This window comes from Pan paniscus, chromosome 2 (assembly GCF_029289425.2).
Source record: "Pan paniscus chromosome 2, NHGRI_mPanPan1-v2.0_pri, whole genome shotgun sequence".
Classification (NCBI taxonomy): domain Eukaryota; kingdom Metazoa; phylum Chordata; class Mammalia; order Primates; family Hominidae; genus Pan; species Pan paniscus.
Genome location: NC_085926.1, coordinates 59,601,721 through 59,618,903, shown reverse-complemented (window position 1 = coordinate 59,618,903; position 17,183 = coordinate 59,601,721).

The following is a 17,183-nucleotide window of genomic DNA, read 5'->3' as shown; positions in this document are numbered from 1 at the left end:
AGTGCTGGGATTACGGGCCTAAGCCACTGTGCCTACCCCCACTTTTTTCTTAAATGCATTATTTTTCCATAATCAAGGTGTTCAATGCACATGCTTTGTAGTTACTAAACTTTACTTAAGCTATTTTTCTTTTTGAGGTGACTTAGCAATAATGCATGCTGCATATGAGCTTTTATGTCTGTCTCACAATAACTCCACTTTAAGTTTACCTCTCTTTGTGAAACAGATTCCTAAAGAGCATGGAAATTTCATCTTTTTAACTTGAATTGTATTTTATTTCTTTATGTATTTGTTTGCCTTGAAACAAGGTCTTGCTCTGTTGCCCAGGCAGAAGGCAGTGGCACAGTCCTAGCTCACTGCAGCCTCATACTCCTTGCTCAAAGAATCCTCCTGCCTTAGTCTCCCAAAGCTCTGGGATTACAGGTGTGATCCACTGTGTCTGGTCATGAATTGGATTTTATTTTATTTTAGTTAATTAATTTGTTTATTATTTTTTGAGATAGAGTCTTGCTCTGTTGCCCAGGCTGGAATGCAATGGTGCCATCTCGGTTCATGGCAACCTCCACCTCCCAGGTTCAAGCGATTCTCCTGCCTCAGCCTCCCAAGTAGCTGGGATTACAGGCACTTGCCACCATGCCCAGGTAATTTTTGTATTTTCAGTAGAGACGGGGTTTCACCATGTTGGTCAGGCTGGTCTCGAACTCCTGACCTCAGGTGATCCACCCGCCTTGGCCTGCCAAAGTGCTGGGATTACAGGCGTGAGCTACCACGCCCAGCCAGATTTTAAATGCTCTGATAGAATACTTGATTTAGAAGGATCTTCTTATGAGTAATGTGAATACTTGATTTAGAAGGATCTTCTTATGAGTAATGTTTTAAATGCAATCAATCAGCTAGTACAGGGTACTTCCTTGCTCCTTCTAGATAGCTAGTGCCTTTTTGTATTTGGGAAAAATGTGCTTGCTTCAGTTGGCAAGAGGTCTGTGTCAATTGTAATTTCACTATTCTAAACTTGGCTTGGACTTCAAATAAAAATGAAAACCCAGCCTCACTCTATTCTCATTTAAAACACATCTACTGCTCACTCCTATCTTCAGTAGTAAATGAACACAAATGAAGTAAAGCAACTAACAGTTGAGGTAATGGCCAAGAGAGGATGCAGACAAGGCTTCAACCACCAGGTTCAATACTCAGAGAAGCAACAGCAGATTTCCAGATTTGTCAGTCCTGTAGTTTTGCTCTTTCCAATTGACTTTTAAATTTGGTGGAAAGGTTCTGTGTCTAAATGAAGTAGCGCTCACCCTCTAAAGCACAAACAGATCTCAGTGGTTCCCAGAAGAAGTGCTATTCCAGGTTGGGCTGGAGTTCCAGGACTGCAGCCCATGTGACTGCCTTTAAAAGACAGAATGGGTCAGGCGTGGTGGCTCATGCCTGTAATTCAGACACTTTGGGAGGCTGAGGTGGGAGGATCGCTTGAGGCCAGGAGTGCGGAACCAGCCTGGGCAACATAGTGAGACTCCATCTCTACAAAAAATTTAAAAATTAACTAGATTTGATGGTAGGCCCCTGCAGTCCCAGCTATTCTGGATGCTGAGGTGGGAGGGTTGCTTGAGCCTAGGAGTTCAAAGCTGCAGTAAGCTATGATTGCACCACCGCACTCCAGCCTGGGTGACCAAACAAGATTCAATAACTTACAAAAAAAAAAAAAAAGAAAGAAAGAAAGAAAGAAGAATGCATTGTGACATTCTCCCCTCCCCAACCTCCCAGAAATTAGCTCCATTTAGATACTGGGAAAGAGGACATTTCACCTGGCAGCTCTCTGCTTATTGTTCTGTGACCTTGAGTGGATTATCTAGCTTCCATGTGCTTTAGACTTATTTATGAAATGACAATGGTAATAACTAACCAACCACAGGTTGCTATAAGGGTTAAATACAATAATATGCTTCTAAGTCTTTATAAACCATGAAGGGCCACTTAACTGTGAAGCATCCTAATTATTTATTAAAGATGCCAAGTCCTTCCCCAGGCTGGATTGCTTTCTATCCCTAATGGGCAGAAAACCTGGAGTATAATATTTTGATACCTAACATTTAAAAATACATAAGCCATGTGCTATTATTGTCCAAGTGATAACACCATTTTGTGATTATTAACCAAACAATAAATTCTCCAAAGACTCCTAGGGATGTAACTTTGTCTTTCTCATGATTTTTCTGTGGGTATCCATGGAAGCACAGCAAAGCGTTTTTGCCTCTAAATATTCTCATATGGAAATTCTGATTACATTCCACTACATATCAGCAATGAGAAGTCTAAAATACACAAAATACAACATTTATCTTTAGACTATATTAATATTTTATTTATGTGATGGTCTGACATCTGAGCCCAGAATAAATATTTTAGAAATCTCTTTAATGTCTCAAAAATCCTTTAATTGATCCTTCTTTTGGCTAGTCTCTTTCTTCAGTATTAAACTTTGAACTCCTGTGTTACAATTAGCAGCACACACTGCCGTCCTTACAAACAGAGGGAGTTAAGTTTCATATACCCAAATGTTCAGTCTAGCAGCATCCACCACGGTTCTGGCTGCTGCCAGGACCCAGAGGTTGTGATTAAGAGTTCATTCATGCTGTCGGTGGCACCACTGGAACTAAATTGCATCTCTTGGCCTTTGGCTTCCAGGTTTATAAAACTATGAAAGCCATATTCATTTCCCTCATTGGCTTGCTCTAAGAAGCTAACACCAGTGTTGCCGGCCCATTCAAAAATGCATGACATAAATGTCAAAGCCCCATCTGAATGATGTTTTTCTTGTAGAAATTGTTTTTCCTAAGGTGATTTTAATAACATAGCTAGCCATCTGGCATACCTAGGGTAAGCAGAGAGAAGAGGACCCAATATTTAGATTTATCAATAAGTAAATTTAAGACTAATGATGTTTCACATTATGTGAGTACTTTCTACTTTGTCAGAAGATCTGTCACAGGATTCCTGTAGCGAGCTTTCCTGGAGCATTGGAAATGTGATTCGATTTATGGAAAATCAATTCACAGGTTACTTTTTGAGAATATATTTATTTTATAAAGCATCAAACCTTAGGGATCCTGATTTTTTTCACATAAGGTTTGCCTGTGTGGAGTGTGCCAGGGCAGGAGTTTGAGGAGGTTATATTGTGTAGGGAAGATACCTGATAAATACATTTTGGATGATAGGATGAATGAAAAAACAAGTGGACGGTTGGATGGGTAGGTGAGAAGATAGATGAATCAATGAAAGAATTAGCAAATGAAATAAATGAATTAGAGTTTTGGAAGATTTTCTGAATTGTCAGAAGGGAAAGGGGATGTTTACTAGCTACCAGTTCATTCATGCCTAAGTCACGCCCTTGCCCAGTCTGTGGCATTCCAAAATGCAAGCATGAATATGGAATCAAATAAATATTTTTCAAATGTCAGTGTACCTGGGGTGAAAAGAAAAAGAGACGATGACTGTCAAGGTAACAAATTTACATATTTATTTCAGACTATATTAAATTAAAAAGTGACATCCATCAAAATTACCTAAGCCAAAGTTATTGTTGATCCTTCCCACATTGTTAAATTCTGTGGTCATTCTGACACCCCACACCATTTACCCAGCAGCAGCATTTAGGGTGGATGACAACTTGCACCTTATTTTTTTATTTTTATTTGTTTTGAGATGAGGTCTCTTGCTCTATCACTCAGGCTGAAGTCCAGTAGCATGATCACAGCTCACTGCAGCCTTGACCTCCTGGGCTCTGGTGATCCTCCCATTTCAGCCTCCCAAGTAGCTGGGACTACAGGTGCATGCCATTACACCAGGCTAATTTTTGTATATTTTGTAGAGATGGGCTTTGCCATGTTGCCCAGGCTGGTCTCTAACTCCCGGGTTTAAGCGATCTGCCTGCCTCAGCCTCCCAAAGTGCTGGGATTATAGGCATGAGCCATCGTGCCCGGCTGCACCTTCTTGATACATTGTCCTCCCTTGGCTTCCAGAAGTCTCAACTGTCATGGTTTCATGAGCAAGTTTGCTTCCAGGAGCCCCCATCAACAGAGGCATGTGCTTTCACTCCAGCCACATTAGACTCCTCACTGTCCCCAGACATTCTTTGCCATTCCCAACTGTGGTGCCTTTGCTTCTACTGATTATTCTGCCCAGAGTGATCTCCACATTCCTTTCTTCCTAGTGAAACTCCATTCATGCTTTGAGACCCGAAATTACTAGTTCCTCATCCCAAAGCCTTTTAGGAATTCTCTTCCTATCCTCCAATCTCTCTCCTCTACTTGGTTTCTGCCTCTATGTAGTAGCACTGATAACAGGAGTGATCCAAGCGATTATAGGAGGGATGGGAACAGTAATAGGAGTAATAAAATGGGGAGGAAGAGAAGCAGATAGATTTAGTGAACATTTACTATTACTAGACACTGGGCTAATTCTTTCATATTCATTATTTTACCGAATCCTTACAAGGGCAGTTATTAGCATCACTTTATAGAGGACACACCTGAGGCTTTAAGCGGGTGTTTGAATTACCTGAGATCATCCAGCTAAAGTGTGGAAGTGAGCTGTGAAACCCAGGCCTAACTCTGTCCAGAGTCAAAATGCAAAACCACCAGCATTTGGTGTGAATGATCACTTGCAACTTTTTTTTTTTTCAAAGTCTTACCCTGTCACTCAGGCTAGAGTGCAGTGGTCATTCTAATACCCCACATTATTTACCCACTAGCAGCATTTGGTGTGATCACAGCGTGATGCTGCCCCATAACACTGTGTTAGATTTATTGGTGTCTCTAGCTCCCCATCTCCTCCTTGAGGGCAAGGAAGTGTCTCTATAGTTCCAATGTTTGGTTAGTACCAGGTGTTTAGGGCATGTTTTTTAACTAAATGAAGGAAGGTGGCATATTTTCAAGAGTAAGAATGGGCTTGTGATGATCTCTGCTGAGCTTTTGTACACAATTTTGGAGGTAGCCAGTAAAAGCCAGTTGGGCTCTGTCTTAACTGGACCTGCCAGTCCCAAAATGGGGATGGGAATTGTGTGGGAGTCATTTTAGTGTGAAATCACACTGCTTCCAGGGTGAAGAGGCCCTTCCACCCTGGGTATTTCACAATTTCTTGGCCTTACTTCTGGCTGCCTGATATACTTAGTTGGATGTTTACATAGCAGAGTTTACTCTAGCAGAGAAAGAATGAGTATGTCCTCTCTGTGGCAAGCAGTTGAACTTACTGAGACTGACACCAGTCAGATTTTATCTCAGTGGCTCTTTCACCTCTTGGTAGCTCCTTGAAAAACCTTATTTACTCAAGATGAGCCCTGGCTTTCAACTGCTATTGGAGGACATCCTTCAATTCACTCTCAATGAACAGCGGGGATAGCTCAGTCCTCACTCACATTCCTGCCCCCCTTTCCCTACCTGTCCTCATCAAAGCCCGCTCAAGACTGCCACCACCATCTTTTCATTGCATTTATTGCTCCTACACGCTCCCTCAGATCTCCCTGTCTTTTTTTTTTTTTTTTTTTTTTTGAGACGGAGTCTTGCTCTGTCGCCCAGGCTGGAGCGCTGTGGCGCAATCTCGGCTCACTGCAAGCTCCGCCTCCCGGGTTCACGCCATTCTCCTGCTTTAGCCTCCCGATCCCTGTCTCTTAACAGCCAAGTAATGCATGCCCTTTGGTCAGGTCACACTCTAAATAAGGACAACACCAATAAGTCAGAACGTTGTGCACTTGTAGAGTGCCTTGTGACTTATCAAATGTCTTTTTACCCATTATGTTAATTGCACTTTTCTAGTACGGGTGCACCATACTTTCTCTTGGAGCAAAACTCTTAAGTCAGTTTAATTTTTTTCAAATTCAGAAGATGAGAACCATGCAGGATATCATTAAAATAAATCTTTCATTTTATGTTTTACCAAAGGTACTTGGTATCTACTATAATACCTGTAAGTCGGCTCAGCACAAGGACTACAGAGACAACTGTGATAGTATCCCTGCTCCCAGGTGCCCCTGCTTTGGAGCCCAGATAAAAAATAAATAAATAAACAATTGCAAAGGTTGAGGAAAGTGGAACTTACAGGGATAAACACACACAAGAAAACACAGGAATGGGGAAACATCACTGCTAGGGTTGACCAAGAGGATGTGAATCATGAAGAAGGGTTATTCCATGCACAAATACCAAGAAAGGGGTCCTTTTTAAATTACAGCAATATGTATTGAATGCCTACCACATTTCAGGCATGGAGGATATGACAGTGGGTATGACAAATGTCCTTGCTCTCAAGGAGATTATAGTCTAGTGGAAAGACTAGCAAACAGATCAATCCAAAAGAAGCTTTAGAAAGCTGTGATCTTTTTAGACTTGTGCCACAGAACCATGACACCCTCCCACTCCATGCTGACCTTGTCACTGCCATGTACTAGTCTTCTGGTCATTCCTTCCCATCCATCTGAGATGTGGGCATCTGACTCATGGACTGCCTCTTCAACCGAGACAATGCTTTTTATGTGGCAATCTATCTGCATCCCTGCTTCTCAGGTTCTGACATCCTCATCTCCAATAAGCTCCTCTTCTATTTGCTCTCTATCACCTCCTGGGAAGTTACACCCTAGACACTGTGATCACTCAACATTTCTCCATGGCCATAAGACTGAATTTTAGCCTTAGGTTCTGACTATGGACTCCTCTCCTACTATTTTCTTTGACTATATTCTCTAAGACTCTTTATTGACTTCCCAGGGACTGCTGACCCCTTGAGCAGAAGTTGGGTGTATTCTGCCTTCCCAAATACTCAAAGGCAAAAGACTTTTCCACCATTTCCTGTCAAAGTGCTTAATGTAGTAGGTGTTCAGTAGAAATTTATCCAGTCTTTGTTGATGTTTATAGAGCACCTGCTAAGTGACTGGCACAGTGGTGGAGTGGGCAGGCAAGGCAACTGTAGTCACTTTTACAGCCTGCTGGTGACTACACATCTGAATCCATTGTCTGGAGGTCAACTCTGAAAACACTAATAAGAAACTGTTCTTAAAAGTTTTTAGAAGCTTAATCTTCTTGGCCAATTCTCCCCAGGCCCCAAAGAGAAAAATCAGGGTCCATCCTATTATAATTCCATAATTGTTTGATTCTTTTCTACTAAGAACCACTAGGATGAACTAGCTAAGAAATGACTTTGCAGGCACCATCTATTTTAGGTAGATCTTCTTTTCTTTGCTTGTAGCAGTTTTCTATACTTGATACTTTGCTCAAAACTCCTCAAATTCCCATTGGAATTAGAGGGCTTACCCCACCTTCAGGGGGCCTTTCAAATGATAAAGGAAGTCAAATATATTTCTAAAGCCAGGCCAGGAAAGCCCAGCAGCTTTGAAAGCATAAGCACAGGGTCTTTATAGTGACTGAGTAATATTAGGGCACCAAATACTCCAAAATAAGGGGAAAAGAAGCACATTTTTATGTCATTCTTTTAGAAGAGGATCCATGATGAAGAAATGGGTCTAAGTGTGAGTTTCCATTGTCAGGATACTACAGCAGCCAGAGCGGTCTGTTAAAAGTTTCAAAACCCAGTGACTCAGACCTCTACCCTTATGGTCAAAGCCAGTCTTGAATGAGGCCAGTGAGGGTCTGCATGATCTGAGCCAGAGCGACCTCCCTCCTGCTCATCACACATTAGCCACTATGGTAGCTTCCTGGTTTCTCTCACAGGGCCAAGTTGACTTTTGTCTTCAGGGCGTTTGAACTTGCTCTTCTGCTTGGAACCCTCTTCCTCCAGATTCTTCTATTACTGGCTTCTTCCTGCCAAATGGGGCTCATCACCCAATGTAGTTACTCCTAGCCTTAGTAATTCTCCATGCATGGTCCAGTTTGTTTGAATGCTTAGCATGCAACTTGAAATTATCTGTTGGCTTATTTATTTCAGTTATTTATTATTCCCAGCCCCCTTCAGAGTGTAAGCACCTTGAGAGCAGAAATCAGACTTGGTCATTACTATATAATCAGAGCCTAGAAAAGTCCCTGGACATAGTTGACACATGGTACATATTTTTTGAGTAAATGATTTGCAAACACTGAGTAATTTCTCCATCAAAGGGCCTTCCCAAGCCACAGCATCAAATCCATACATAAATGTGGCATATGAAGCAATTAATCCAAAACTTTGCTTATCATGCACCACCAATGGCAGGCCAATATGGAATGTTCACAACTGTAATGAACATTAGTCTTCCCAGGTGCCGTCCAGGCACTCTTTTGGCACAGGTGATTCTGGGGTGCAATTAATCGGCAAGAACAGCACCAGCTACCCTACAGTCTCCACTTACAAACAAGCACAGTGCTGGCGGGATTCCTGGGAGGGCAGAGGCTGGCAAAGAGCCTGCTCTTTGGACTGCATACTGATCATTAGAAAATTGGGTAAATGAGGATGTTCCCTGTAGAAAACAGAGATGGTGGTGAAGGGGCAATGGAGGATAATTTTGCTGATAATAGACTGAAGAACTGTTGATACTGGCAGAAAGAAAACAATACTTTTTTATAGTTTGAAACATTCAGTCTTTAGCCAAATGTCCAGGCAGATTATGATTTATATGGACATGGTTGTGCAACCCCCGGAGGGAAATGCACTGTATGAAAATATGCGTATGCATTTCAACAATGCACTTGAGGCACCGCATGCATGCACCTTGGTGAATTTTTATGTGCATACTCTGCTGTGCGGCTGTTAAAAAAAAAAAAGCCTGCCCTTTCAAATGTACTGTGTGCACTTTACATTTTTTCTAGTGGCTAATGTAAACACACCTTAAGTGATCATAAACGCTTGGATTAACATCAGTCAAGATATCTTGAGCACATATAAATTTAAATGGCTCTGTTGATTACATTTCCACTTAGAGTTGGGAACCTGACATATTAAAGGAGACCAGAATTCAGAAAAGCAAGATTTTTTCTGTGTGTCCCAAGAATTTGGTTACAATGTCTGAAAAATAATATCTGAATTTTAAAAGTAATTACTAGTGCTTATGGAGGAGATGACTTACTATACACAAAGCATTTTGTATACATAATGTTGTTTTATCTTCACAATAACCCTATGAAGGGTTTTATAAATAAGGACAGAGTCAAGGCACAGATTTCACCCAAGATCACACAGCTAGTGAGGCTGGAACTGATTCCAGCCCAGGCAGTCTGACTCACGAGCCCACATTCTTAGTTACTCCACCCCACTGCCTCTTCAAATCCTAGACTACCTTTTGTTACTTGCAGGTTCACAAACACCTGCATACTCTGTGTCTCAGATTGTTAATTGTGCCTTGTTCCTAATGCTAAAGCAACATCATTACTAACACTTGTCTTTGCAAAAATTCAGAGCAGGCTCAAGCTTAGGTTTATGATGATATAATTCTCATTCTTAGGCAGGAAAGCAGAAGGCCCATGAAATGACAGTCAGCTCAAGGGCATGGTGCACTTCTCCATTTAGTTATTCATTTGTTTGTTCAGTCCACAAAAGCCTAATACGTATAATTTACTAAATGCTGAAGATATAAAGGTATGAAGCGAGTTTACACTTTAACATCTAGTATGTGCTAACCCATCGACAAATTAAAATATTAAGATGGTAATAAAAGGCATAAAGGGAAATGCATGGTACTAGGGGGTTCCTGGTCCTGTTTTAGGGGGCATGAAAAACCTCCCTGCAGATGCCAGGGGAGCTAAGAGCTGAAGGCAAAAGTGGAGTTGAGGGTTGGGGAAGGGAACAGCCCCAGGAAAGCTTGAGCAGGAGAAATCCCAGCCTGTTGCAAAATCTGAAGGAAAGTAGGAGTAGCCAGAGTGCAGGGAGACAGGTCAAGTCTCCCAGCAAGGCAAGGCTGGGAAGAAGACGGGCAGCCAGAATGCCAGTCCCAGCACTTTCCCTGGAGTAGCTCATCTGAGGCTTCCAACTACCCTTCAAGGCAGGTACTATTATGCTTTTTTTTTTCTTTCAGAGAAGAAACATGTCATCTAGAGTGAGGAATTCAATTTTGTCTATGCTCACACAGCCAGTAAATGAAGGATTCAAACCCAGATACTCTAGCTCTGAGCCTCCACTATTGACAACCGGGCTACACCGCCAAGACACAAGGAACTCAAGACACCGCAGAAGTTTGTCTTCAGAGCCTAGGCCACTAACCACAGTCCTATGTTGCCTCACGGCTAATTCTAGGTGCCATATAGGAAAGTCTTGCTCTTCACTGGGAAGAGGATGTACTGACTTGGCTAAGAGAGCCATGCCCTCATCAGGGCTTGAAAGACATGAAAGACTTGCTGCTGACACAGTGCCTGGAGAATAAATGACTTCAGTCATCTTTACACACTCTGCCCACCCTCTGACCCTGATGCCAATGTCAGAGGAAGATCAATCAGACATGAACAGAGTGACTGTGTCTTTCCCTGGTCCTTGGCAAGTTACTTGTGTTCATGGAGCAGTTCTCATTATCCCTATTTTTCTGGTAGGAAGATCAATATCTCAGATGTTTTCCAATTGGAAACCAAATTCAAATAGAAAGATTCTTCCAAACATAAACAATATGGCTCAACTGGGGATTTTTTTCCCTCAAGAAGTACATGTTTTTCCCAAGTCTTTTTTCACCATGTGGCCTGCCAACATTTTGCTTGTATAACAAGGAAACTGGGTCCCTGCTTAGAGTCTGATGCTTGAGATGGCAGTGACTTCTGCCAACCACCTTTGCCAAAGATATTCTATTAGTCTTGGTTGTTTATTGGCTAAGGGAGAGCTCCCTTCATGGGCATCTGACAAGGTAGAGGGGTAAGAAACAAACAAACAAACAAAAATTAGAGCATGCTACTTCTGCTGTCATCTGGCACTCAGAACCTATCATGTAGGCAGCCCCTGGCATCACATTTTGGCAAAGAGACTGGCATCCCATTGGCTAGAGTGCTGGATGCCTCTCTTCCATCACCATCTCACTCATTCTCCTTTCTCTTCTATCTCTCTCTCTCTTTCTTTTTTTTTTTTTTTTTTTGGTACCAGTAGACCACCAGCTGGACTCTCAGACCGGTGCTTAAATTTCTTCTTTTGTTTCTGCAGATAAGAAATAAATATTTTTTTACGCAAGTGGCCTCTGGCCTTTTCTGGTAGGAAGCTTCCTCCAGCTACAGACACCTCGAAGCAGCTGGCCCAGAGTCTCATGCTAGGCCGAGCCTCCTTTTTAGCACTTAACAGAAACATTCTTGAACTTGCCTTTTGGACTTTGGAACATCTAACTGCCCTTGGCCTGTTTCTATGAAGCTCCCTGGTGAGAAGAGTTTGTCTTTTCCTTTGCACCACAAAGCCCCTGCCTGGGCTAAAAAGGTGCTGAGTTATGGTGTTTTTCTCTGCTGCATGTTAGAGCATGGGCCCTCACCCCTTCCTTTTGCCAGGGCTGTCATTGGGGACCTCAAAGCCTCAGCTTTGTTTCTCATGCCTGCTGATCTGATGATATTCAGAAGTGCGGATGCTTTCTACTTTGGTGGTAAGACTACATCATCTTAAAATGGATAAAGTTGACTTTTAAAAAATTCCTTGTTTTTCTTTTCCTCCCATTTCTGACCATTTCTTCTCTAGGTACAAAGGGGTTAAGAGTGGGGATGAGGGGTACTGGCAAGGAAAAAACTGTTCCAATGTCCTTTTTCTCCCCCTTCCAGGCTTCTGAGTCTCCCTATTCTTCCCTAAAAATTTCCCAGAGGGGGCTGAGCCCATTGCCTCTTATCAAAGTGAGGAGGGGAGAATTCCTGCTTGATAGTTAACTCAGAGATTATACAAATTTTAAGAGATGCTCCCTTGGGATTCTGAAGCATGTATTCAAGTAAACATGAAGCTCTGTCCAAATATAGGCCATATTTTGGGGTCGGGATATCCTCCCTGCTGTCTGGTTATTTGGTCTTCAGCCATGTTAGAAATCTATGTAATTGGGTCGCTTTACTCTCTCCTTCCACTGCTGAACCAAGGGAATAAGGCAGACCTTGGAAGACATTGCATGGCTCTGTGGTGAGTTTAATGCTGGATCTAATCAGTTTAGGTTAATACTTAGTATAACAAAATATTTGCAAGAGCAATACCTCTTGCTCCCTGGAAGCTAGTGGAGTACAGAAATAAGATTCTATCAAGTCACACACTTCTTTTGCTGACAAGTTTCCTGCCCTTTAATGCCAAGGGGTAGACATTACACTGGAGGGTACAGATAAATAGTTACAAAGCTGATTCTGGCACTTGAACTAAGGAATCACATTCATAATTTTAAGTCATCCTTATCTATGTATGTTTGTAACTTTTAATTAAAAATAAAGCTAAATAAAGTGAAAAGACAACCTATAGAATGGAAAAAAATATGTGCAATTGGAAACTGAATTAGAACATATGTCTAATGCCTGGTTAAGAGTTTAACATCCAGAATAGATAAAGAACTCCTGTAACTCAACAATAAGAGACAATCTAACTAAAAAATGGGCAAAAGACTTGTACAGGTATTTCCTCAAAGAACATAGACATATGGCCAATAAACACACCAGATAGTATAACATCATTATTACTCATTAGGGAAATGCAAATCAAAACTCCAATAAGATACCACTTTACAGCTACTAGGGTGGCTAAAATTAAAAAAAAATTAAGAGATGTTGAGGAGAATGTGGAAAAATTGGAACCACTGTACATTACTGGTGGGAATGTAAAATAGTGCAGCCACTGTGGAAAAGAGTTTGATGATTCTTCAAAAAGCTAAACAAAGAATTACATTATGAAACAGACATTTTATTACTGGGTATATATTCAAAATAACTAAAAGTAGGGACTCAGATATTTGTATGCCAATGAGCATTGCAGCATTATACACAATTGCCAAAAGGTGAAAACAACCCAAGAGTCCATCAACAGATGAGTGGATAAACAAAATGTGGCATGTCTATACGAAGGAATATTATTCAGGTGTAAAAAGAAACAAAGTTTTGAAACATGCTAAAACAAGGATGAACCTTGAAAACATTATGCTAAGTGAAATACACCAGACACAAAAGAACAAATATTAGATGACTCCTAGATATTTATAAGAAATATCTAGAATGGTAAATTAATAGAGACATAAAATAAAATAGAGGTTATCAGGGACAGCGGAGAGGAAGAAATGGTGAGTTATTGCTTAATGGATTCAGAGATTCTATTTGGGTGGATGAGAAAGTTTTGGAAATAGAAAGTGCTGATGGTAGTACAACATTGTGAATGTACCTAATACCACTGAATTGTATGCTTAAAAATGATTAAAATGGGCTGTGTGGTGGCTCACACCTGTAATCTCAGCATTTTGGGAGGCAGAGGTGGGTGGATCACAAAGTGAAGAGATCAAGACCATCCTAGCCAATATAGTGAAACCCCGTCTCTACTGAAAATACAAAAATTAGCTGGGCATGGTGGCATGCACCTGTAGCCCCAGGTACTCAGGAGGCTGAGGCAGGAGAATTGTTTGAACCTGGGAAGTGGAGGCTGCAGTGATCCGAGATTGTGCCACTGCACTCCAGCCTGGCTACACAGCGAGACTCCATCTCAAAAAAAAAAAATTAAAATGGTAAATTTTGTTATATATATTTTTCTCTAATGAAAAACATCATGAGAAAAAAATAAGACAAAACAGAGCTAAGCAAATATTTTCACAATTAAACATCCTCTGCAGTTCCTTCAGCTAAATAACAGAATTCAAAACCAGATCATCTAACTTTTAGTTCAGTGCTAAATCCATTACAACAGTTAGCCTCATTTCTGTGACCTTAAATTACATATTCATTGATTCATGCAAATCATTTTTTTCATTCTTCAGACATTTATAGAATGCCTAGTAAGTGCTCAGTGATCAAAAACTGGTGGTGAGGGGTGAATGGAAGGAACAGATGTCAACATGTGGTCTATCTATGTCCGGTTCTGTCCCCAAAGGCTTTTTATGGGCTGTATGAGTTAAGCTTTCCTTCAATGTTATGAATCATGATCATCCCCATTTTAGGACTGAGGACCCGAGGCTAAGGCAGGTTAAGTGGACTTGCCCATGGTGCCTCTAGCAAGTAGCAGAATTGGGATTGGAGCCTAGATCTGCCAGAATCAAAGTTTTCCATGCCTCATGCTGTTTTTACTCTTTCTCTTTCTCTCAAATTTCCGTGGATTCTTGGCTCTCCCCATTGTTGTTAGGAACCACAGATAGCTTCCGAAAGGAAAAGAAGCCCCTTGCTGATGGCTCTGAAGTTCAGGGTCGATCAAGGTTGCCTGTGTTCTGGGTGAGAGTGAGGATCAGATCTTGCAGTGATTGCACTGCAGCTGGAGGAGCCCCCTGACCTACCGTGGGGGGCAAGAATTACAACTCGTTAGTGTCAGGCATAGCAAATAAAAAGGCATCTGTAACAGGCAAGGGGAGCTGCAGGCCCCCAAGGCCAGGATCCAAGCAAGCAGCAGGTGTGCCCTCCGCTTTCCACAGGTTGCCAGACAAGACAGCAGTAGGTTCTGCCAAAGGGTTGGCTCTGTGTATTCATTAGCAGCACATTCCTGAACCTCTGCAAGCTCCTTCTGGGCTGCGAAATGATCAAGGGACCACAGAGGGACCCTGCAGACCAGGCCCATCCAATTGCAGGCCTTTTTTGCTACAATGAGCAGAGAGGTTGAGGAGAGTAGGGAGCAGGATGAGATAAGGAAAAGTAGAGGTGATTCAGACCCATGCCAAGGGCCAAGAGCAAGTCTCTTCTTGCCTTCTGCCCAGCTTTGCCACCTTAAATTCTACCTCTCTACTGCTTCTTTTGAGACTGCATTGAAGAATTTCTGTTTTCCCCTGCAAGTGCACAAGACTTGTTCCTGCATTCATAAGAGCCTTATTATCTCTGCATTTTGGGAACGAGTATATTTCCAGATCAGCAAGAGAAGACGATGAGCAACTCAGGAAATGAGCACTTCCACTTACCACTGAATCTTCACTTCATTACAAAACAGTATGCCCTGCCTTCATTTACTCCATCACATGAGGTTGTAACATACCACACGGTCTCCTGCTCATTAATACTGCTAAGGAGCATTTGCAAAGTATTTGAAGTCAGCCCGCTCTGTCTTTCTCTCTGCTCATTCCCTGTGGTGCCGTCCAGTTTCTGGGATGAAGCTGAATCAATAAACATGTTCTGTTTGTTGAGACTTTCTGTCTTCCAATTAGAAGATAGAGGCAAAATATGCCGCTTTATTATATAGAGACAGCAGTCAATTTTGGCTCGATGCTGATTGAGAAATGCTGATTTTTCAGATGTTTTGTAACAGAAACAAACAAAGCATCACTTGGAAAGCAACAGGATTTTTCTTAGCCAAACTATACACAAATGGGTTCTTTCAGCAGCCCAAGGAAGGAGGAAGCAAGTAGGAATGCAGCCCTACGGGACTTCAGCTGGCTACTCACTCACGCTTGTGTGTGTGATCCAACGTGAAGCGGCAGCACAGAAACCTGTCAGATGGCATCCTGTCTCCTAGTTATTAAAAACTCTGCTTTGCCCAGGCGAGTTCTCAAATCCCTATGCAGTCTGGATCTTTGGCATGCGGGAGGCAAAGTGCCGAGATCCATATACCACCATACGGGCTGCTACTCATGAGCCTTTGCTCTAAAAGCTGAAAATGTAAGTCCTCTGGGGTCTTCACATTTTTGAACACCACACACAGGCCTTCTTGTTTCCTGGCAGACACTGCTTTGGACTCTTTGGGACTAAAAACTTTTCAACTAAAAGCTTGAAGTCGGTTCGGGAATGTCTTATGTTTGTGGTTCATTGCTAACATCAATATATTGAGAAAGAGAATAGGGTGGTGAGAGAGCAGGAGGAGCAAGAGAAAGGGAAAGAGAGAAGGGAAGAAAGAATGGGAGGGAGTGACGGAGGGAAGGAAGAGAAAACACACTAGTCTGAGAGTCAGAAGACTTAGATTTTACTTACAGCTCTGCTCATTGTTAACCTCAGTAACACAGGTCAAGACTCTCCTTTTTTTGGATGGATAATAATTTAAAAATCTGATAAGGTTTTATCACAGATGTGTTAACATGAGGTCAAATTAGAAGATGAGTATGAAGGCGCTTTGTTGCCAGTGTAACCCAAATAAAACAGGGCCACCTTGAGGCTAGCCTAAGCACAAAGCTATTCAACCACATGTACACTCTCCAAAGTTTCTTGAATAGCAATGTACGAATAGGCGCCCTGGCTCATGCCTGTAACCCCAACACTTTGGGAGGCCAAGGTGGGAAGACGGCTTGAGATCAGGAGTTCAAGATCAGCTTGGGCAACAAAGCAAGACCCTATCTCTACAATAATGATAATAATAATAATAATAATAATAATAATTAGCTGGGCATGGTGGTGTGTGCACCACCACATGGTAGTCTCAGCTACTCCAGAGGCTGAGGTGGGAGGATGGCTTGAGCCCTGGAGTTTGAGGCTACAGTGAGTTATGATCATGCCACTGCACTCCGGCCTGGGTGATAGAGCAAGACCCTGTCACCAAAAAAAAAAAAAAAAAACCCAAAAACCAAAACAACCCAAAAATGGCAATTTCCTTAAAGAGCTTTATAGATACATCTCCCTTTTCCCAAGGTCCCTTTCTTCATGGTACTTATTCAATTCTCTCTCCTGTCTTCAAGGAGTTCAGCCCATACTTATCACATCTTTCACTTTCTTCTTCTCTTTAATCTCTTCCTCCACCTTCCTAAATAGTTTTATCCCCAAGTCGATTGACTCATATGCTTACTTGTGCAGAGGAATCTACTTTTCCTTCCCTTACCTTCTTCAACTCAGCCTTCCTACTCATTACCCTGATCTGTCCAACAGAGATCCAGTAGCTGAGCTGTGACCACATGGTATTCTCCTCAAAAGCTGGGAGCATGGAAAAATAGTTACATACATTTTGTTGTTGTAACTGGTTAAAACTTTAATAAGGGATTTCCATCTAACCAAATCTGATTATACAGTGTCTCAATAGCACAAAATCAGTATCATTGTTCTCCAAGTTTATTTGATCATTTATTAATAACTTATCATGGGTCAGACACTCTATAAAGAGGATGCTATAGCCTTAGAGGTATAGACTTCTATGTCATAGAAAACTAAATTAAACGTGTCACCCTGGACCCTCAAGAAACAGATTCC